Genomic DNA, 23,455 nt, shown 5'->3' with positions numbered 1-23,455 from the left:
GAAACAGAATCATCATCGAGTGTTTAAAAAAAGAAGATGCGAAGAAATTACAAATGGAGATCTCAAAAGTAATAAATGATGTCGATACTAAGGAATTAACAAAAAAAAAACCTACTTTAATTTTCAAGGGAATATTCAATGATTATGATAAAGAAGATTTCACTTGTGACATCATCGAACAAAATGAAGAAATTAAAATTATGTCGGAAAATAAGGAACATAAACCTGTGTTCAACGTCAAGAAAATAATTAAAAATAAATTTAATGATACATCTAACTATGTGGTTGAAGTAGAGAGTGAAACCCGGAAAATACTCTTAAACAAAGATAAAATTAAAATCGGATACCAAAGAATCTTTGTTGAAGACGCAAATCCAGTAATGCAATGTTACCACTGTTTACGCTTCGGACACGGTGCTGCAAGATGTCTGCAGAGAGAGAAGGAAGAAAAGCCTGTTTGCAGTTACTGCGGTCTCGACCACACATACAGCGAATGCGGGAACAAGGACAAACAACCAAACTGCAGAAACTGTTGCACTCAAAATGAAAAATATAAAATGACATTTCCAGTTAATCATAGGGCAAATGACAAAAACAACTGTAAGGTATATAAAAAAATGCTCGCAATTGCTGAACAAAATATTGAATATTAATTTTTACTTATCAAAAAAAAATGCAACAATATATTTTAAATAAGAATCTTTTGTTATATTGTAGTATTTTGATAATTAATGAAGATAATCAATTTTATTTACATGCGTATGTGATATGTAAGTTTTCTTCTTTTAAGATGCTTGTTAATATTAAATTAACACATCAAAAGTTACACACTTTTCTTTACCAGATACAGAATATTAAAATACATTTAATAATCATTGTTTATAGGCCTACACTATTTAAATACGTTCTATACACCTACTCTACATATACTATTATGTCCATTGCCTTGCATCTAAATTATCTATTAATAAATACTGTATTTCAACTTTTTACTTTTATACGGAATGTTATAAGTGTAATATTTTATTATATTTTAAATAAAGAGTATAATAGTTTATATACACAGCAATACCAATATTCCCATTTAAATCTGCACTACTGTTTCAATACTTGTTTTAGCGGCGTAAACTCACGCACACTATCTTACTTACAAATCGTTACCAAATGGAGAATGAAACAAATAAATTATTGTTATCCATTAATTATCATGTTATCAATTAATTATCAATTATCAATTAGTTATCAATTAAAATACAATGAACGAAACAAATATATTTCATGTAGAAAATGTACAGTATGTATTTACTGGTGCAAATTATTAAACCTACCTTATACTGAACAATACTATAATCTAACCATGAATGTTTTTGGAAATATTTTATTTAAATCATTATGTCTTTTAGTTTCATAGATGATGACAATGATATTAATTTTTGTAAAGTAAATAACCTGCGTGAATGGTTTCAAAAGCAAGATTCAAGGAAATGTGATACAAGTAAACTTAATTTTGTTCAACTAAACATTAGGTCAATATGTAAATATTTCGACCTATTTCATGTTTATTTTAAAAACTGTTTAAATCACGTTGACGTACTCATGCTTTGCGAAACGGCAATTCGTTCGGAACTTGTGAATCTTTATGATATTCCCGGATACAATTCGTATCACTATTGTAGAAAACAAAAATCCGGTGGAGGCATCTTGTTATATATAAAGAATAACCTTTCCTTTTCGCAAATATTTCTGGACACCAAATTTTTTGAGAACGTTTTTGGAATATTGACATTTCCAAATAAGAGCACTTTAAATGTCTTAGCAATATACCGACCTCCGAATCTAAATAAGCTATCATTTTTGTCAGAAATATCCTCTGTGTTTGAAAACAATATTAAATTAAATGAAAGTGTAATATTTTTCGGCGACATAAATTTAAATTTATTAAACAAAAATGATCCTATCATAATAAATTATGAAAATATTCTTACAAATAACTATTTGAAAAAATGTATAGATGGCGTCACTAGGGAAGTAATTGTTAAACAGAAAATAAATAGTTCATGTATCGATCATTTCTACGTGCGAATAAGCGGTAAACTGCCCGCTGGATTAACCAGTACAATCTTCGCATGTGTATGTGACTATAACATTGCCGATCACAACACAACAGCTATAAGTATACGCTATAACTCGGTAGATAATTTAAACTCAAATGATTATAATAAAGTTAAAATTCTTTCGCAAAAACTGGTTGATAAACATATTTGTAATTATGATTGGAAATCGCTTCTAAAGGAAACCGAATGTTCTGTTATTTATTTGAAAATTAAAAATTATTTTGATGACTTGTATAAAAAAAGCACAATTGAAATAAGCAAAAAATCAAAAAACCGACCGCATGCCATAAATGAATGGATATCTACTGATGCACTTTATAAAATTAAAAAAAGAGATTTTTTATACAAACGTTGGAGAAATGCTCCAACGAACAAATACTATGAAAAAGAATATAAGTGTTTTCGAAATATTTTAAATAAATTGTTAATAAAATTAAAAACCTCATACTATAATGATAAATTCAAAAATATATTTCAAGACTCAAAAAAAACATGGGACGAATGTAATCAAATTTTAGGAAAGAAATGTAAAAATGATTGTGACCAAGTTGCATCCAAATATTTGATGAAAGATCGGACCGAAGAAAGCGTAACAAATGACTTTGTTGATTATTTCTCTGACAATGTTTGCAATATGTTACATAAATGTAATCACAGGACAACTGGGTTTGAACCAGAGGAGATGCCTCAAAGCATGTACCTACCTAGGGCTAAAATTGCTGATATAGAAAACATTGTGAAGCAACTTAAAAGCTCTTCTCCTGGAATCGATAATATCAGAATGAGCGATATTACAAAACATATATTAACATTAGGTCCAATTATAACCCATTTTGTAAACAGAATCTTATTTGAAGCAAAAATTCCAGATGATTTAAAATGTAGTATTATCAGACCCATTTATAAAGGAGGTGATCACACCATTTTGGGTAATTATAGACCAATCAGTATTTTGCCATCACTCGAAAAAATTCTTGAAAAATACATTCAAATTAAATTAATAAAATATTTGGAAGATTTTTCTATTATTGATACTAACCAATATGGATTCCAAAAAAAAAGGGCACTGAAGTGCTACTTCAAAAGTTTGCCAGCTTGATAAATAATAATTTAAATAATAAACATCATGTATTAGTCTTATTTATAGATTATTCCAAGGCATTTGACACTATTAACCATAAAAAATTGTTGAAAATACTAGAAATCATAGGAATAAGAGGGAAACTTCTAAAACTATTTGAAAATTATTTGAACAACAGGTGCATGCAAATAAAGCTTTTGAACACTTTAAGTAAAAAAAGAAAAATCTTAGCAGGTGTTCCTCAAGGTTCCATATTAGGTCCTATTTTATATATAATTTATGTATCTTTTATTAAATTTATTTTTAAACATGTAAAACACTTTGTGTACGCGGATGATACTGCATTGGTGTTTTCTTGCAGTGATTTGCAATTATGTATTGAACTTTTACAAAAAGATTACATTGAACTTTTAAAATGGTCTCACGACTCTGGCCTAATCATAAATGCAAAAAAAACTAAATTGATACACATTAGATCACCCAATGCCAAGGTAAATACTATTATACCCGAAATTAAAACACACAATTCAGATTGCCTACATGTTGGTATCCCTGCGTTGTGTACATGTGAAAATATTGAACTGGTTAAAAAATATGTTTATTTAGGTGTTATTATTGATTGTTTTTTCAAATGGGATTTACAGATAAATAAAGTCTGTGAACGACTGAGATCTATTATTAGTAGATTATATAAATTAAAATTTTATGTTCCAATATGCACACTTCGAATAATTTATTTATCACTAGCTGAATCTATCATAAGGTATGGAATTACAGCTTGGGGATTTTCCTCTAAAACAAATATAAATCATGTTCAAGCAGTTCAAAATTCTCTTGTTAAATTATTAGCTCATAAAAGTTTATATGAACAAAGGCATAATGTTCCACACCTTTATCAAAATCTGAAAATCCTCTCGGTAAGAGCAATTATGTGGTATAAAATAATTTTTCAGCACATAAATAGCCCTATGTACATAAATAGACTGGAACACACTTACAATACTCGATTTACATTAAATGAAGGACTAATCGTACCAAAGCATGTAAACAAATATGGACAAAGAACGCTAGACTACATGATACCAAATTGTTTAAATATGTTACCTGCAGAAATCAAAAAATGTACAAATATAAAAAGAATTTTTTTGTTGAAAAATTGGCTAGCTGAAAGAAATAGTTTGTACTAGACTCTAATACAAACTATTTCTAACTGCATACGCTTTAATTGTTTTTTGTTTTTATTTTTATTGTATTACACCTCTCATGATATGAATGTATACATTTGATATAATCTGTTTAAGTTAAAAGCACCCAATGACAAACTACTTTAAAGTAGTTTATTGGGACTTTTTGATTTTTGTATATTATTTTTGATATTTAATAAAAAAAAAAAAAAAATAATAAAAAAAAATTGCATCTAATGACACTGTCTGTCAGGAGAATTATTTCAGACCTGGTTGTGTTACACAGAGTCATTAACAACTTAATTGATCCTGCCATCCTTGCCACTATACTACATGTGCCGACTAGGAATACAAGACAAAATGTAACACTTTTTCTGTAATACATACTCGACCAACTATCAGACACACTCACTGACCAATAGGATGCATGATCTGGGCAACAAGTATGGGGGCGCTATTGATTTATTTATTGACTCCATATATAGAACTAAGCATAATCTACACCAACACTTTGTTGAATCCTACAAATTAGAGTAGCGTTGGTAAATTAGTGTTAATGTTTTGTCTTATATGTAGTTTTGCTGTAATTTCTTTTTTACTTTATGTTACTCTTACGTTTTACTAATATTGCTTCATATTTTTTTATATTTTCTTATTATACTTGTAATCACAATTTTACAAGTGTGTATTTTGTACCTTCTTTAAAATGGATTATATCTATTTACTGTCCATATCTCATGTATAATACATATTCTCCTATGTACACTGCATCATGTATCACTTCTATGTAAAAGCCTTTTTAGGCGTTTATATATTTAAATAAACAAATAAATATTTGTTTGAACATCTTTTTATGAAATGTATACTATATTTCTAATTAAATTCTAATTTTCTCTTCTTGTCGCGTCTGTTGGTGCAACCCCATGCTCGCCCATGCTGCACACGCCACAACCATGGTTCAAACAATCCAAAATATTTAATTAAACTTGATAAACTTGCAATCAATTCTCCATTGTACACAAGCAGGCAAATCACAGCTGACCTTTACAAGATGGCGGATGGGCTCTTCAAATCACTACGGGCGCTGCTATACGGGAGGTAGGGTGATTGGCGATCTAGTCTACTATGGGTGTTATATATCTATGCTTGCAGCAGAATAATGATGGGTTAATTTTATATTATCTTGTCACACAAAATAACTGATAATAATTAATCCAAAGCGCGAATTAAAAACTACACCATTCAACACTGACAAGCTTATGGTTCACTCTTGGCCTTCGCATTACCGAATTACTAAAGGCAATGCTGAGAGTATCTACCACATAAATAAACCACTCTCTAGATCGATATCTTCGGGCTTTTTGTATGGCCCCATTTTGTCACCCCCTTAACCACAGACGACCACAGATAAAACGGTCGTTTGGTCCAGACAGGTAAATATATCGTGGACCATAAATAAATCTCAAGGCCGAATACAAAAACGACGCACCGTCAAATTATTTTTAAAAGGTTTATTTTTGTCATACAAGACCAACGTTGGAATTAAAAAATTAACATTTTTGTCTTCATGCACTTGTAAATAAGTACTGTCATTAACTCACATAAATAAAGAATATTGTCTATGGTTATATCCAGTCTCAATCTGACGTTTCACTTGCTTACGGCCACATAAAAGTTTTTGTTTCGCTTCTTTTATATAGTAATGTCCTATAAAGGGTGGTTATTTCATTAAACCTAATTTCTTTATTGCGACATTTTTATTAACATGTTTAATTGAAGTTGGTTCTTCTACTTTTCTTCATTCTACAGATGTTTTTTCAACGCGAAGGACGATAGAACATTTTTGTTTCTTCATTGTAGACTTTCAGCCCGTGTCACTTATTAATCAAGGGAGTAGAAAGTTCATTTGTAAATATAGAGAACATAAGAACACGCATAATATATAATATACCTGGTATTAGTTAGATTATTTCTGTGGAACCTGCGGCACTTTTTGAAGGCGAGAACGGTTTTCTTTCACGCTGTTTCAGATAAATTTTTACTACAGGTATGCACCTAGGTTACTAAAAAGCAGTTGAAACACGAATAAAAAGGCGATACAATATCCCTTATTAATTAAATTTTATTTTTTTGAGTATCTTACTACTAAGTAATTAAATGTGTAATAATAAATTTTGAGTGTAATTCTAATTAATCTTTTTAACCAATCACAAAATTAACTAATGATTAACTTGCTACAGTATATTGAACTGGGTTATCCTAATAAAGTAACAAGGAAATAAAAAACGTCAAGACTTTAAATATTATGTTACAAATAAAAGGTTCCCTCAAAACGAAGTCAACTGATAAATTTTTCAAATGTTTCAGTACATATGTATATTGAACTGGGTTCAATGTCTGTTATATAACAGAACGTTATCACAGAAGACCATGGATCTTCCCGACTCAGAGAGCGCTTCCATAAAAGTGGAACCAGGGACCCAGGAAGAGGATGGAAGTGAAATGCCGTATACGGTTATAGATTTCGACCACCAGGATGTAAAGAGGGAATGCTTGCAGTATACTCCGACAGCCAGTAAGTTGTAGAAGCAAGAAAAAGTTGAATGTTAATTTAAAATATTTTAGCATGTTTCGCGGACAGGACGCTTACTTGTTCATGGCGTCACCCAATGACTAAATTAAATACGTAAACAAGGACTTTGCATACCAATAAAATATTCTGTAAAAACATTTGTTCAAAAATTGCTGCCGAGATGGCGACAGCGATTACGTGGTGAAATGATAATGGGGTCTTGACCCGACAAAATATTAGTGTCTTACATTTATCGACGTTGAGGGATAAGTTGTTAGCGATACAACAATTGGGTAATTTGTCCATATTTTTACTGTAAAATTAGGTAGTCGCTTATATTGGATGTTTCAAAGTTTAATTTGATATCACCAGCAAAGAGCAGAACTTCTATATCGTCGAAACAACTTATCATATAATTTATGATTATTTACCTCAATATTTACCAGAGGCTTAAATTAACTATTTCAGTAAGCATTCAGAGATTAAATATGACCTATTAAATCGCCTATGAAGCACGTAGGTTGTTTACATATATGGGAATTGGTAGTGAGACAGTAAAATATTATGTTGTTGTTGTCACAGCGTTTATTGTGCGTCAGTATAACAAATCAGTTGAGTTACGCAGTTGGGAGATGGCTCTGGATCGATGATGATGATGACACCAGGCGTAGACGGCGATGACTGCGGTAGAATGGTCGAGATGCGGGTCAGTGGGTCGACACCGCGTTGATAGAGATCGGACTCGTGGGCTTATTCAGCACTGGTGAAGGCGAGGAGTCTTCCGGGTACTTTAGCGTGAACGAGGTAGCCGAAGGTGCGATGGACCTTGTCGGCAGATGAGCGGGAGGTACAGGCTGGCGACGATGGTCGCGAAACTGAGGCGCAGACGGCGATGAGCTGGTCGCAGGGTCTAGGCGCGTGAGGTTAGCGCTGGCCAGGAATGATAGCCTGGGCCAGGGCGCTGAGGTGAGCTCGCAAAGAGTCCATGGTTGTAGTCCGTGCAAGGCCTACCTTTTGAAGTGTGTAGCGATGTGGTGAAGAAAGATCGAAGCGTGACGCGGGGGGAACCGGCCATTATGGCCGATTCTTTGCTGATTGAGCTGCTGATTCCTTTGTTCTTGTCTGCCACGGGTTGGAGTAGCGTCTGGACTTCGAACCCGCAGGATCGCTGACTCGGTTCATTGTATGAGCTGAACTTAGTAGTGCGGTCGCAATAACAATATATAAACGAATTTTGCTAGTGTATCTGCCGAGTTTCAGCTCGATTGGATGTCAGGTAGTTCAAACATACTTTCAAGAAAACGAAAGTGAATTTTAAATAGATGTATTGAAAAGGTATAATATTTTAGTCACGAAAAATAATAAAATCAGAAAAAAACACAAAATTTCCATCACGGTTTGAGAACTAAAAATTCCCCCAGCTAAAATTATGTCACCAGGAAAGAAACCGTTAAAAATACTGTTCGGTGCCGCTCTTCGCGGGCTTCTGAAGAAATCATAGAATTCAATACAATGTTTCACTCAAAAAATTATTACGTAAGCGCCAAAATGGATTTTAATTTTTTGTGAATAATTTAATGAAAACGGAAAAAAGTAAATCATGTCAAGTGGTAGCAAATAAACCTAGCCATAAAAAATATTTTTAAAAAGTTGTTTCTTATACGAGTTCATAGAAAACTCTTGAAAAAGAAATCTATTTAGTAGTTTGCGCTTATATTTTTCATGACGTAATTAATAATTTTATTTTAATTCCGATCAAGCCAAGCGATAGAACACGCTTAAATGTATCCATGGTATATTTTTGGTATTGATAACCTATACCGATTCGTAGTAAAGATTAAACTTAATAGTGCTTTCACTTTTAGCTTCACCTTAAGCAGTTCGTTAGACTATCATTGTTTTAAATATTGAAGACAATATTAGTGATTTCTAAATGAAAATCTGAAACAGAAAAATCAGAAAAGGAAACGGTCACATCTGGGACTCGAACCCAGTTAGAAATCACTAATATTTCGTTTAGAAATCACTAATATTGTCTTCAATATTTAAATATTACAATTTGAGGTTTTACTCAATAAAGTTATTCCGAAAAATAAATATTCATTCTAGACTTGCAGAAAAGTCAACAGATGTCGCACATTAAAAATAAAAAATAAGATAGGTTTATCTAAAAAAGACGCTGTCTGGATTGCATTTAGTTCGGGTTGAATCTTGCGATCATACATAAAGATAGTTGCCAGTAAAAATGTGCGGTGAAAAAATGAAGACAATGTAAGTAGTTCTTATTCGAAGTATGATACAGTTAAAAGTGACCGAGGGGAATAGGGTCCCATTAGCTCAGTTGGTAGAGCACTGTCCCGGAAAGACAAGGGTCCTGGGTTCGAGTCCCAGATGTGACCGTTTCCTTTTCTGATTTTTCTGTTTCAGATTTTCGTTTAGAAATCACTAATATTGTCTTCAATATTTAAATATTACAATTTGAGGTTTTACTCAATAAAGTTATTCCGAAAAATAAATATCTTTGTTTTCTTGAATACCTATTATAGAAAATTATAAAAGTTTTCGAGTAGTTTATCACATTTTATTTTCAATTCTTCCCGATATCATCGATAATACATTCTTCTTTAAGTGCCGTATCAGGTCCCCCCGACGTTTGCGATCACTCTAGAAAATGTCTCTTTGTCTTGCGCTGCCCGGAATAGCTCCTCCACACTTCTTATACCGGTCCACCCTCGTATATTTCGCAGCCAAGACATTTGTCTCCTACCAGGCCCTCTGCGACCCTCTATCTTGCCTTTCAATAGTAACTGGAGCAAGTAATACTTCTCCCCTCGACGTACATGACCCAGATATGAAATTTTCCTGATTTTTATTAATCTAAGCAGTTCTCTCTCTGCTCTAGCCCGCCTGAGAATTTCTGTGTTGGTGATCATGTCGGTCCATGGGACTTTGAGTATTTTCCGGTGAAGCCACATTTCAAAAGCCTCTAACCTGTTCATGGTATTTACTTTCAAGGTCCATGTTTCACATCCATACAACAAGACCGACCACACATAACATTTTAGCAGTCTCTGCCTTAGTTTTATGTTGATATTATCATTGCAGAAGAGGGATTTAATTTTAATGAACGCAGTTCTTGCTGCTTCAATTCTGCACCTAACCTCTACATCTGGTTCAAGAGTCTTCGTGAGAATACTGCCGAGGTATCTAAATCTTTCGGCCTTTTCGACATTGCAACCATTTAACTTTTTCACTGATTCAGAGTGATCTAGTCGTCCAAATGTCATCCATTTTGAAAACAGGAAAAAACTTCCTTTCTTTGGTCACGACACTTTTGCAATAGTACATCGATAGACAATAATGCCTCACGCGTTCCAAACGCATTTCTGAAACCAAACTGAGTGTCATCCAAGTCCTGCTCGCACTTATTGCGTATCCTGGCATGTATTATTTTAAGGAATAATTTAAGGACATGACTCATCAGGCTTATTAATCGATAGTCACTGCACTTCTTAGGGTATTGTTTTTTAGGCAATGTCACGAAGGTGGATTTTAGCCAATCTTGGGGTATGTTCCCTGTGTCGTATATAGAATTAAATAACCTCAACAGGTAGTCAACATTTTCATCATTAAAGATCTTCAACACCTCAACTGGAATATCGTCTGGTCCGCACGCTTTTCTATTGTCTGAAGTCTTTATCGCATGAAGAATTTCTGATTTTAAAATCGATGGTCCATGCAATTGATCATTGGGAATATTAATGTCAGGTCTAATATCTTTGAATGTATCATGAATATACTTTTCCCATGTTTGTAAAATATCTTTTTCATCCAATATTAATTTATTGGAATCGTCAACTAAACATGATGGAGTAATTCTTCTAGAAGTGCCTGTAATTTCCTTTAATTTTTTTGTGAAGTTTGAATGCATTGTGACTACGACTGTACGACTCTAGTTCTTCACACTGTGACTTCATCGATTCTTCTTTGGCTTTTTTAATTTCACGTCTAATCGTTCTTTGTAAGTTTTTATATTGTGTCTCATTATGTTTGTGTTTACGTCTCTCATCCATTAAGTTCAAAATGTGGTCAGTCATCCAATTCTTTTTTCTAATTTGCTTATCAGCTTTCAAATTTGCATCACAGGTTTCACGTATAACTGACTTAAGGTTATCCCATTGTGTTTGTATTTCTATCGATGGATCACAAGGGAGTAGCCTAATATTATCGTTCAAATTCTGAGATACCCTATTTCTGACCACTTCTTCATGGAGTTTCGAGATATCCATTTTAATTTTGGTTTTGGGCTTTTTTATTTGTTTTAAGCGTAAAACAATATCGGATGTTAACAAAACATGGTCAGAACCAACGTCCGCACCAGGGTACGTGGTGACTCTCTTTACGGAGTTCCTGAATCTATGGTCTACTAACACATAGTCAATTTGGTTCCTGACAATATCATAGATTGTTCCATCCTGAGGTGATCTCCACGTATAAAGCCTTCTTTTTGGGAGTTTAAACCATGTATTTAATACAACCATATTTTTATCCTGGCAGAATTCATATAGTCTATCACCTCTTTGATTGCTTATGCCTAAGCCATATTCACCAACTATATGCGAGCGGCGACCTTCACCAATTTTGGCATTTAAGTCTCCAATGACAAAATTGACTTCTCCTCCTTTCAAACTTTGCAATGTACTGGCTAGTGAGTCATAAAAAGATTCCACATCACCATCATATCTCACTTCCGCTGTTGGTGCATACACTTGAATAATATAAATGTTGATGGGTTGACAGTGTAATTGTAATAATATTATTCTGTCCGAGATGGGTACAAAATTCTTAACAAATTTTACATACTTCTTCATGACAAATACAGCAACTCCGTTTCGACGGTTTCTGTCCTGTGGGTCACTTCCTGAGTAGTATAGATTTCCCTTATCATGTTGGTGTATGCCGCTGCCAGTCCATCTCAGTTCACTAATTCCAAGAATATCTACTTTTAATCCCTAGTATAATACTTTAATTATTTTAATATATTTATCTTAATTTATCGGTTCATGTATATTAGAAATTGGCCTCTGCTTTTTTATTATTTTTTTATTTATTAACGCCCTTTTTCGGAGCTTTTACATGAGAATATTAAGAAATATACATTATTTACGGTACATAACTGAATGGCTTCATTAACAACATTTTATATTTGTTTAAAGATAAATTGAAGATGTCCACTGACTTAGTATAATTGTTTCCCTCCATTAGTATTCTGAACAAAAAAGAATACATATGGTAACAGAATTGAATCCTGACTTCTAGTATTACGTTGCGGAATCCCAAGGCTAGTCAATTCTAGCAATACCGGACTATCAACTAAATCACTTAGAATTTTATATAGAAATACCAAGTCAGTAAAAATTGTTCTGTCAGACAATTTGAGCATATTCATATAATTTAACAGAGTGTTGTAGTTCAACATAATTGCTAGAATACCCATTTTAAAATTTATAAAACGTAAGAATTTGTTTTGTGTTCTTTCAACATCTTGTACAGTTATATTATAATGTAGGTTCCAGAATTGTACTCAAGTTGACTTCTTACGTAGGCAAAATATATCAGTTTAATACACTTTATATTGTTTGAATTTTTGGTTAGCCTAGTTATAAATCCCTACATTTTAAGCTCTTATGGAGTAATTCTCTGTTTTTAAAATAAATCTCACAACACTGTATTTTAATTCTTCAGAAATGTGGCTTGAATCAATGATTAGTTTATGAAGTGTGCAAATACAGGGCTAAATAGTTCCGCATCTTTTCAAAAATCAGTCACACGAATTCGATTCACGCCTAGTCACTTAGAATTTTTCATACCTCCGCTCAAACATTCTTTTTGATTATAATTTGCTTTTGGTTGTAAAATTGATGTGGTAAACCTTCTTGCGAGTATTCAGGTACTCGAACCTCACATTCGTCTAAGCATATCAACGTATATCATACTATATATATAATCGTAATATATATATATATATATATATATATATATATAACGTATATCATATTGTTTTTCTGTTTCTCCAGGTAACATTAATTTGGAAACTGTACCCATCAACGCAGAACCAGGATCCCTAGAAGAAGTCGGAGAGATAATTACTTATACGGAAATTGACATTGAGCTCCCGGATGTCAAAAAGGAATGCTTAGATCGCTTTCAAAGAAGTACCCAGACAACAGGTAAAATTAATGTTGTCCGTTAGAAATAAAAAATTCATATTCTTCTATTTCATAATCTGATAGTTCTATGAATCAGTTGCACTTATTAAGTTTTATTCGTAATATTTTCAGACTTATCGACAGATCTCAAAACGCATCATTTGGAAAAACGATTATCTTGTACCTATTGTGACTACTCCTGCTTTTACAAGTCAAAGTTAGAACATCACTTGCGTATCCATACTGAAGAAAAATCTTTATCATGTTCCGACTGCAGTTATTCATGTTCTCTACAGGAAAGATTGACGCGTCACATGGTGACTCACAGTGGAGAAAAACCTTTTTCATGTTCCGACTGCAGTTATTCATGTTCTCGAAAGGAAAGTTTGAAGAGTCACATGGTGACTCACAGTGGAGTAAAACCTTTTTCATGTTTCAACTGCAGTTATTCATGTTCTCGAGAGGGAAGTTTGAAGAGTCACATGGTGACTCACAGTGGAGTAAAACCTTTTTCATGTTCCGACTGCAGTTATTCATGTTCTCGAGAGGGAAGTTTGAAGAGTCACATGGTGACTCACAGTGGAGAAAAACTTTTTTCATGTCCCGACTGCAGTTATTCATGTTCTCGAATGGCAAGTTTGAAGAGACACATGGTGACTCACAGTGGAGAAAAACCTTTTTCTTGTTCCAAGTGCAGTTATTCATGTTCTCTAAATGTAAGTTTGACGAGACACATGGTGAGGCACAGTGGAGAAAAACCTTTTTCATGTCCCGACTGCAGTTATTCATGTTCTCGAAAGACAAGTTTGAAGAGTCACATGGTGACTCACATTGGAGAAAAACCTTTTTCATGTTCCAACTGCAGTTATTCATGTTATCTAGAGGGAAGTTTGAAGAGTCACATGGTGACTCATAGTGGAGAAAAACTTTTTTCGTGTCCCGACTGCAGTTATTCATGTTCTCGAAAGGTAAGTTTGAAGAGACACGTGGTGACTCACAGTGGAGAAAAACCTTTTTCATGTTCCGAGTGCAACTATTCATGTTCTGAAAAAGGAAACCTAACTACACATATGCGCACTCATAGTGGAGAAAAACCTTTTTCATGTTCCGAGTGCAACTATTCATGTTCTTTAAAAGGAAACCTGACAAAACATATGCGCACTCATAGTGGAGAGAAACCTTTTTCATGTTCCGAGTGCAACTATTCAAGTTCTCAAAAAGGACATTTGAAGACTCACACGCTGATTCACAGTAATGAAAAACCTTTTTCATGTTCTTTCTGTACCAATTCATTTTCTCAAAAGAGCACTTTGACGAGACATATGCTGACTCACACTGGAGAAAAACCTTTTTCATGTTCCGAGTGTAACTATTCATGTTCTGAAAAAGGCAACCTGACTAAACATATGCGCACTCATTGTGGAGAATAACCTTTTTCATGTTCCGAGTGCAACTATTCATGTTCTGAAAAAGGAAACCTGACTAAACATATGCGCACTCATAGTGGAGAAAAACCTTTTTCATGTTCCGAGTGTAACTATTCATGATCTCGAAAGAGCAGTATGACGAGTCATATGCTGACTCACACTGGAGAAAATCCTTATTCGTGTTCCGAGTGCAACTATTCAAGTTCTCAAAAAGGACATTTGAAGAAACACACGCTGATTCACAGTAATGAAAAACCTTTTTCATGTTCTTTCTGTACACAGACACATACTTAATCATAGTGGAGAAAAACCCTTTACATTTTCTTTGTGCAACAAATCATTTTCTAGAAAGGACAGTCTGACAAGCCACATGCTGACTCACACAGGATAGAAACCTTTTTTAATGTTCTGAGTGGAACTATTCATTTTCACAAAAATAATATTTCAAGAAACACAAGCTGATTCACAGTGGACAAAAACCTTTTTAGTGTTCTTTTTTCAAAAATTTATTTTCTCCAAAGGACCGTCTCACGAGCCACATGCTGACCCACAAGAGAAAAACCTTTTTCGTGTTCCGAGTACAACTATTCATGTTATTGAATGTCGCACCTGATAAGACACATGCTACAACACAGCGGTAAAAAACCTTTTTCATGTTCTGAGTGCAACTGTTAATCTTCTCTCTCGTCTATTTATATTATGATTTCCTTCAGTTCAATGAGAGTGTTATTATTTTATACAATTTAGTACAATTGAATGCGAAACTAATGCTTGTTCTTACGGGAACTTCCAGAATAATTTTTATAGTGGCTTTTTAGTTTTAATAAGTTGTCTTTAAGATATTGTCATTTGCACTGCCCCATCTGATAATTCCGTATTTTAAGAGCGATTGGCAAAGGGTTATGAAGATTTTTTTAAGTTCTTTTTAGTGAGAACTCATTTTTATGGTTTTGGAGAAATGACTTAGTTTTTAAAATTTTAATTTTAATATTTTTACTCCTAGATAAGTTCAATTATAAAAAAAACGATTTTAACGCTGCATTAACATCCGCTGCTCGCGATTGACCCGTCGATTTCTTTCGCTCGTTTAAATCTGCGTATTCTGCTGATACAATTTTATTGTTCGAGAAGGTGCATTATTATAAATTCGGTTTTTTAACTAAATGTTTAATCGCCAAGCGATAAATAAGCTAGAGTGTTACAGAGAACGAGGTTAAAAAAGAATCCATATTTTTTTTAAAGGAAAGACAAACATTCCCTGGTTACGAATAACCTGACAATATTTGAAAATCTCCAAATACCACCACAGTAAGCTTAAAATGTTGCTTGTGTTGTGATGGAGGACTTAGCCAGCCGAGGAATTGAACACACTACGCCTGAGTGGGACCCAAGCGCGATGTTAACTCGGCCACCGACCGGTCAACTGTAACTGGTTAAATTGAGCAAAAGATATGAAGTTAAGTAAGGCGAGTGAACTTCGGTCTCTGTTAGTTAAAGTTTGTAGATTATTCCATTCAATTTTGGACATGTTATAGGTACAAATGATTAAAAACTTGTGATTGGGAAAACGGGTCGTCAAACCAAATAGTATTGGTATGACTGGTAAATTTTGATGTTCTTACCAATGATGTTCTTACCAAAGCAACTACGACAAATTCTTTACACTCCGATACCAACATTTCTGATTACAGATATTGTAACAAATCAATCTCATCAAAGTAATTTTTAAACCAATTACGCGTTCCCTGCCCGGCGGCATGATGCTGGGGGTTGGATGAAGAATTTTCAGTTGAGTTCGAGATATGTTACTCCGTTCGGCGACGCAAAGCTGAGCATGAGCCGAAGAAGTGCGGTGACCTGACACGGCCAATGGCCAAAGTGCATAGTACAAAGGCGATGGCGCTGGTGGGAGACTTTGCTGGAGTCTCGGCTAGGAGGCCCTGAGCTGCTGAACTGAACTTCGGCCTTACTAACTCAATGACAACACGGTGAACAATATTGCCCTTGAAGTGATTTTGCACAAAAACGGCGCTGTAGAAATCATTCAAATATGATTATTATTTTTAATTTATTACTAATATCTTGCGTTTAATTGACAGTGACGATGTGAACAATTTAGAAGCAACCCAAACCAAATGAAAACTAGTTGAGATTTAGAAATAAGTAGATCTAAGTATAATTAAGAGTATGTGTTAAAACTTGGCCAAACCGAATTAAAACCCTATTGCATAAATAACTTACATATCTTTGTAACTAAATTTACCACCCTCGTCCCAACTTAAGTGACCCGATTTGGTGAGAATGCAGAGTGGAGAAAGTACACGACCGAAGAGGTAATGTATATAACAGAAATTTATTTAAAAATTCAATACTATCCTTAGCTAGTTACCGGAGACATATACGGATTTGTTACAATTGTCCCTGCAGCTATCTGTTTCGCCCTATATCAAGGGACTTCTCCCGAGAGTAGGTATTATCACAGCGTATCCATAAAGAGAAAGCTATGCTATTCATGATTATAAATATAAATATTGATGCTCTCAGTTCTTCCTTGGTGAGAGACCGACTTTCGGAAGTGCGATGTTGCTTGAACATGTTTGACCGGTCACTGTAATAAAAAAAATTAAATGCGTAATAAAACAACTATTGTTTTATTACGCATTTCGAAAAAAAACAAACATTTCATTCAACATAATGACCGTAAACAAAACAACTTTTAGCCTTTAAGACTTTGAAATAAAGTGCTGTTTAATATATTTTTTTTACGTTAATATTAATTTACGCGAAAATGAATTGAAAATTAGAAATACAGTGCTGTTTAATATTTTTATTTTACGTTAATATTAATTTATGCGAAAATTAATAATTACATTTTAGAATAATAACCATGTGAAATTCGCGGGTATGAATATCAACATAACAATAGAAAACGTGATTCACATACGAGAAGATGCAAAAATATAAATTTAATAAAATAATTGATTGTCAAATTGGCCAACAAATTTCTAATATTTATTATTATATTCGGATGATTTGTAAAGCCCCTTTTTTTGCAAAATCCCCTCAAGGGCGCTGTAAAAATACATTTAAAATTTCATTGATCTATGTTATTACTAACTATATATATGGAGATTATATACACCACATACTTACCTGGTATGTCCCTTGAGATTTACACTTAATTAACATTAACTAATTGTTTATTAGCGAAATTTAGATACAGGATTTCTGGACATACCTAATTGGACTTTCTCTCAGGAATGGAATATTTAATTTAAGCGTATGATAGCTTAAAAAGGTATGTTTTTAGTTAAGACCTGAATTCTGTTGGACTTGTTATGGATCTTAGTTCCGCAGTGAGTTTATTCCAAGCCTTCGGCCCTGATACTCCGAAAGCGCGAAAACTTAGTATACGGCTTGCGCTTAGGTTCCATCAGTCTGCCTAAAGCTGCTCTTATCGGACACACTCTCAAATTATGTAAATAAAAACCCAGATGTTATGAATAATTTTACCGTTTTAACAATTCTTTAACCCTAGAAGCCGAATCTATTTTAAAGGTACACAAAGCCTTAACATACGTCTCAGAGGCGTGCACATGTAAATGACAGCCTGTAGGCCAAAATATACTTACTTGTGCCCTATTCTTTGATGGAAAGTTAAGGTTGGTATAAAAACTGAAAATAAAACACAGTTTTATCAATGAAAACTACTATCACAGGTATTTAATACAACGAATCAAATAATTATGCTTATATTCAAAATAAAAAACATCTTCTTAAAAATCATCTTGAACATATGTTTTTTTCTAAATAAACTTATATTTATTTAACATTAATTTCTTATTCACAGGGCAAACGTTAAAAGTAATCATGCTTTTAATTACTAGCTTTAATTTTAGAGCAATCTACGCAGACATTAACATTGTACTCAGAAAATACTGACTTTTTGCACTTACAGCACACTAATTTGGACATTCTATTTTTTTTTAGCAGCAAAAAGCTCAGTATTTATGTTAATTTAGGCTCTGGTTCTTGTGCCTGAAGTTTTTTACATGAATCAGTAGGTTTTGCGATAATTTGGCTTAAATTTTGTCTTTTTGTCAATATAATTCGGAGTTTCAAGTCTCATCTCCATCCAAGGCTTAACCGAATCTGTGATGAGTTGTTTAATGAATTTTATTTTGTTTGATGGTTTATTTGATCATTTTGTGACCATAAATTACAGCAGAATTGACAAAAGCCATGTTCAAGATGACATAGAATACAGTCATTGACAATCTATTAGTTTTGCGGCTGCACCACATTGAGGAGCACATTTGCTCAAATTTATCTACTCCTCCTTTTGTTTGGTTCTAGAAATGAATGGTTTGCCACTTGAATTATTAATTATTGCATTTTCATCACAAGATAAAAGTTAAACCATATTTGCAGATGGTTTGTACGATAGAAGTGTCAGAGGGCTTAAAAACAAAACGTAGAATTGCCAACAGGTCAAGATCTCGAGTTCTTCAATTTTTCGTGAATTTCCTGCTAATTTGATCGAAAAGTGCCCATTAGATATAATTTGTAATTTGAGCTGGTCCTCGAGAGGTGCGGACTTCATTCATAGCTGAAGTTCTGTGAGATGATTGACCCCTATTTGTTGATCAAACATCCCGCGTCCATTCTTACCGCGAACAGTATTTCCAGGAACACGATAATTTCGCCCTGAGTTGGCAGATTGCAAAGCATGATCAGCATCAAATGCTAGGTCAGCTTTTGAAATTTTGAGTCGGCTTCTTCAGTGGGAGCAGATTCTTGCAAAGGGAAAGCCTCTTCAGTTACAAAGTTATTCTCATCTTCGCTTTGAATGTCGTCCTCGTCTTCAGGAGCTGATTCTCCCAGAGAAAGTCTATTTTCTTAGTCTAAGATTTTCAAAATATCGTTACTGTTTAATATATTAGACCATGAAATATTGGTATCTGAAACAATGCCAAAATAAACATAAAATGGATGAAAAATTAACGAAATTAAAAACATATAATCTTAGTTAAAAGTTACACAAAGCCTAAACATACGTCTCGCAGGCGTACTATACCTCAAAAACTCAAATATGGCTGGACTTACCTTAGTGATGCAGGTACCATCGGCGAGCTCCTGTTGGCCACTAGGTTGGTTAAAGAGCACGAGGCGCTAACTTCAACCGTTAGAAATAGAAATAGAATTTAAGATTGTGTGTACGCCTCGCAGGCGTAGATAAGGCTTCTAGGATTAAGTTCTGGTTCTTTTCCAGCTCAGTGGAAAAAGAGTTATTTAACCCCTATTCATAAAAAAGGAGATAAAAGCGATATATCAAACTATAGACCAATTTGTATAATGTCTGCTTTACCGAAAGTTTTCGAGAAATTAGTCCTAGATATCATTGTAAAACCTATCAACAACATTATTGTTCCTAACCAACATAGCTTCATCACAGGTCGCTCTACCTTAAGTAATTTAATGATTTATGAAAATTACATTGTTAACGCCGAAGTTAACATTTGGCGTGAATTTATCTTGAGCGCCACCTGTTTTTTTGTTTGAGTAAGGGAAACAGGAAACCATTAATGGAATTTCAGGGTTTAAGTGGACAACGAGTGCTGGCATTCATAGGTTAGGTTATTGTAATAAGAAGATAAATTTATGAGTGTAAATTAGATAGATATAATTTAAAGATATGAGTCGCACAAAGTACAGAGAAGTGTTATACATCCTAATCTAGCTTTGGGCAAGAAGTTAATACGTTACTCGGGCATTTCAAGTCTTGAAATTATTGCGAACTGCACCTTCCAGGTACGATGTCATCTTGTCAAACTAATAATATAGCTCGGGCGAGCGATGGCTTCAAATGGATTCTCCTTGTGAATCCATTTCATCGGTAAGCAGGTAGCAATTATGAATATTATCTGAGGTTCCAGAATTAGCGGAGGGTAGGCAAATTTACATCTTACTTGAGGATTTGAAGTGTGGCTTTGTATTGCCAATCCATTGGTCTTATTAGAGTTATCCTCGCCGGGATATTTAGATTGCCATTTTAATCCATCTGCCTTTTGTAAGTTGAAAATGGCGATCAGGCTGTGATCCGTCGTTTTTATGATTCCACGGTGCTCCAAGCCGTTGAACCAAAAGATAAAGAATGACCGCTTCCTTCCTTCCGATTCCAATCTTGCCACCTTGAAGAAAAGTGTTGCCAGGCGCATCCCACACAGTTCCTTTTATGTGGGGAAGGAGAAGTTCTTACTTTGTTACGATTATATACGTAACATTTCCCCGCTCGCCGCTGAAGAAAATTTGCCCACAAATTTTCTTGACAACTTGAAAACTCTGCCCAGAGAAAAAAAAACTAATCTAAGCTGATATAGAAACATAAATTATTACAATGTATTTTCTTGTTTTATTTCTAACAAATATTTCTTAAATATCAATAAATCTTGTAGTAACAGTATAAATTATTACCATTTTATTTTATTTTTATTAACCATACAAATCCTACTGTTAATTAACTTTTTATAGTCTCAAAGGCAACTACTTATGCTAATATTTACTCAAAATTAGCCAAATTATTATAATTACAAATTTTCTCGCACAGCGAAAGATAGATTTGTCCAACACCATCTCGATATCATCTAGGATTCCGGAAGTCCCAAAACATACCCGAAATGGTATTGCAGCAAACCACCTTGAAAAAAAAAAAATTTTTTTTTTTTTTTATAAACAAATTAACATACTTATATTACATCAGAATTACCAAGTACACAACATATATATCATGGCTTTAATAGTTTAAAAAATTGTTTCCTTTTTTAATGGAAATAGAAAAGTTCAACATTTTTCGTGGACATAGGTACACTTTAAGACCTAATCAGTTCATGATATAAATCACTGCACCAGTCACTTCACTTATACTCAAATTGTAAATGTTCGGAGAATATTGCCCACATAAAGAATTCCTCCCTAATGCCCATTGAAGTAAATCTAATGCTGCAGCTAGAAATGTTATACATTAATGCTTCTGATGTTAAAGTAATAATGAGTTTAATATTATACAGTCTTAATTCAATAATACTTCGTGATATTTAACAACTATAAGGAACAGAAAACTCGTTTAGGAGTTTAATAGTAAACGATAATGATATAAATTAACCTATATTTATTTAAGCAGTAATCTGCCCATCACTCGGAAATCAGAGTGTTGAATCAATATAGCACTAAAGCTAAGCAATTATCATTAAAATTATACAACTCTATTTTAATTTAGTAAAATTATCATATAAAATTATGCTACACATGTGAATACGCTATATAAACATAAAAAAAACAATCGCGTAGACACAATTTATTTATGTATTTTTTTTTTTAAAGACACTTTTTCTCGATGCAATCACGGAGAATTGTTTATTTTAATTTTTTTTTTATTATATATTTACCTTATATTTACCTTGTATTTAAGTTTACTTTATATTATTTCTTATACTAATTTGTAACTTGTCTCGATAAATACATAGAGGCAGGAATTTACTTTTTACATAAAATTAAAGAAAAGACAATAATTCTCTTTACATCAATTTTGCGATGCACTGAAGCAAATGTCTTTGTTAACCTAACACATAGAAATATCCTAAAATTTATTAGTTTTAGCAATCCATCAATCCAATCATCCATGTTTTATTTATTGATATAAAAGAACCCACGACCAAAACAATAAATAAACCGAGAGTCATCTATACCCCACATATAGAGGATAGCTACTTCTCTACGTGCTAGGTTAGATGTCTTCCATTTAATTTGACTTAACTATGTCTTTTACATGGAAATCACCAACGATTTTCCCGTTCAAATCTGCTAGTTTATATACTAAATCAGAAATTTTCTTTACAACAACGTTACATACGAATCGAGGCGCGAGCTTCTGTGCAAAATAATTAATCGCGCTAGACTGTACGAAATTTCGTCTCCAAACTATATCGCCCTCTGCATAAACTACAGACTTCCTACGCAGATTGTAGTGATTGGCACCTTTTTTATATGCTTTAAATAGAGAATCAGTAACTTGTTCATATATTGGGATTAGTTCTTCTAATTTTTTCCCATACGTTTGTCTTGTATCCTGCGCCGCAGTATTAGAAGACTCTATAAGTTTGTGTAAGTTACCATCTATGATTTGTTCTCTACCATGCATGAGAAAATATGGCGTAAAGCTTGTAGAAAAATTTACGCAATTATTTAAAGCTGTTTGTACCCGTGGTAAAACTTTCGCCCATTTACGATGATCATCTTCTACCAGAATTGAGAGAGCGGTACCTATTGTCTGGTTGTAACGCTCCACGACATTATTTTGTGGCGTATACAAAGTGTTATAAAAAGGAGCTGGTACATTGTATTCAGCAAGTAAGTTTTTAAAGTTTTTGCTAACAAATACTTTTCCGTTATCGCACACTAAAGAATGCGGAACTCCGTGCACCAAGAAAATGTTTTCTTCAATATTTTTTAACAATACTAGGAGCGGTACCGTTCCTCAGTGGAAACAGCCAACAGTATTTAGAAAACACATCAACGCAACTCAAAATATAATTATGACCAGAATATGATCGAGGTAACGGACCTACCTAGTCAACCGATAGCATCTGCATTGGTTTTGTAACCACTTTATGATTAGTTGATAAACCTAATGGGGGAGACGTACTAATTTTATGTGCCTTGCAAACGGAGCAGTTATTTACGAAGGACTTAACGTTTTGATATAAATTTGGCCAATAATAACGCAGTTGTACTTTTTTGTACGTTCTAAATACACCAGGATGACAGGCTAAATCAGATTCATGTTGATTTACTAAAATTTCCTTACGTTTC

The sequence above is a fragment of the Hesperophylax consimilis genome, chromosome 17 (genome assembly GCF_061612785.1).
Source record: "Hesperophylax consimilis isolate HC1 chromosome 17, BYU_Hcon_1.0, whole genome shotgun sequence".
Classification (NCBI taxonomy): Eukaryota; Metazoa; Arthropoda; class Insecta; order Trichoptera; family Limnephilidae; genus Hesperophylax; species Hesperophylax consimilis.
The sequence above is the reverse complement of the archived record's forward strand: the minus strand, read 5'-3'. Positions refer to the sequence as shown.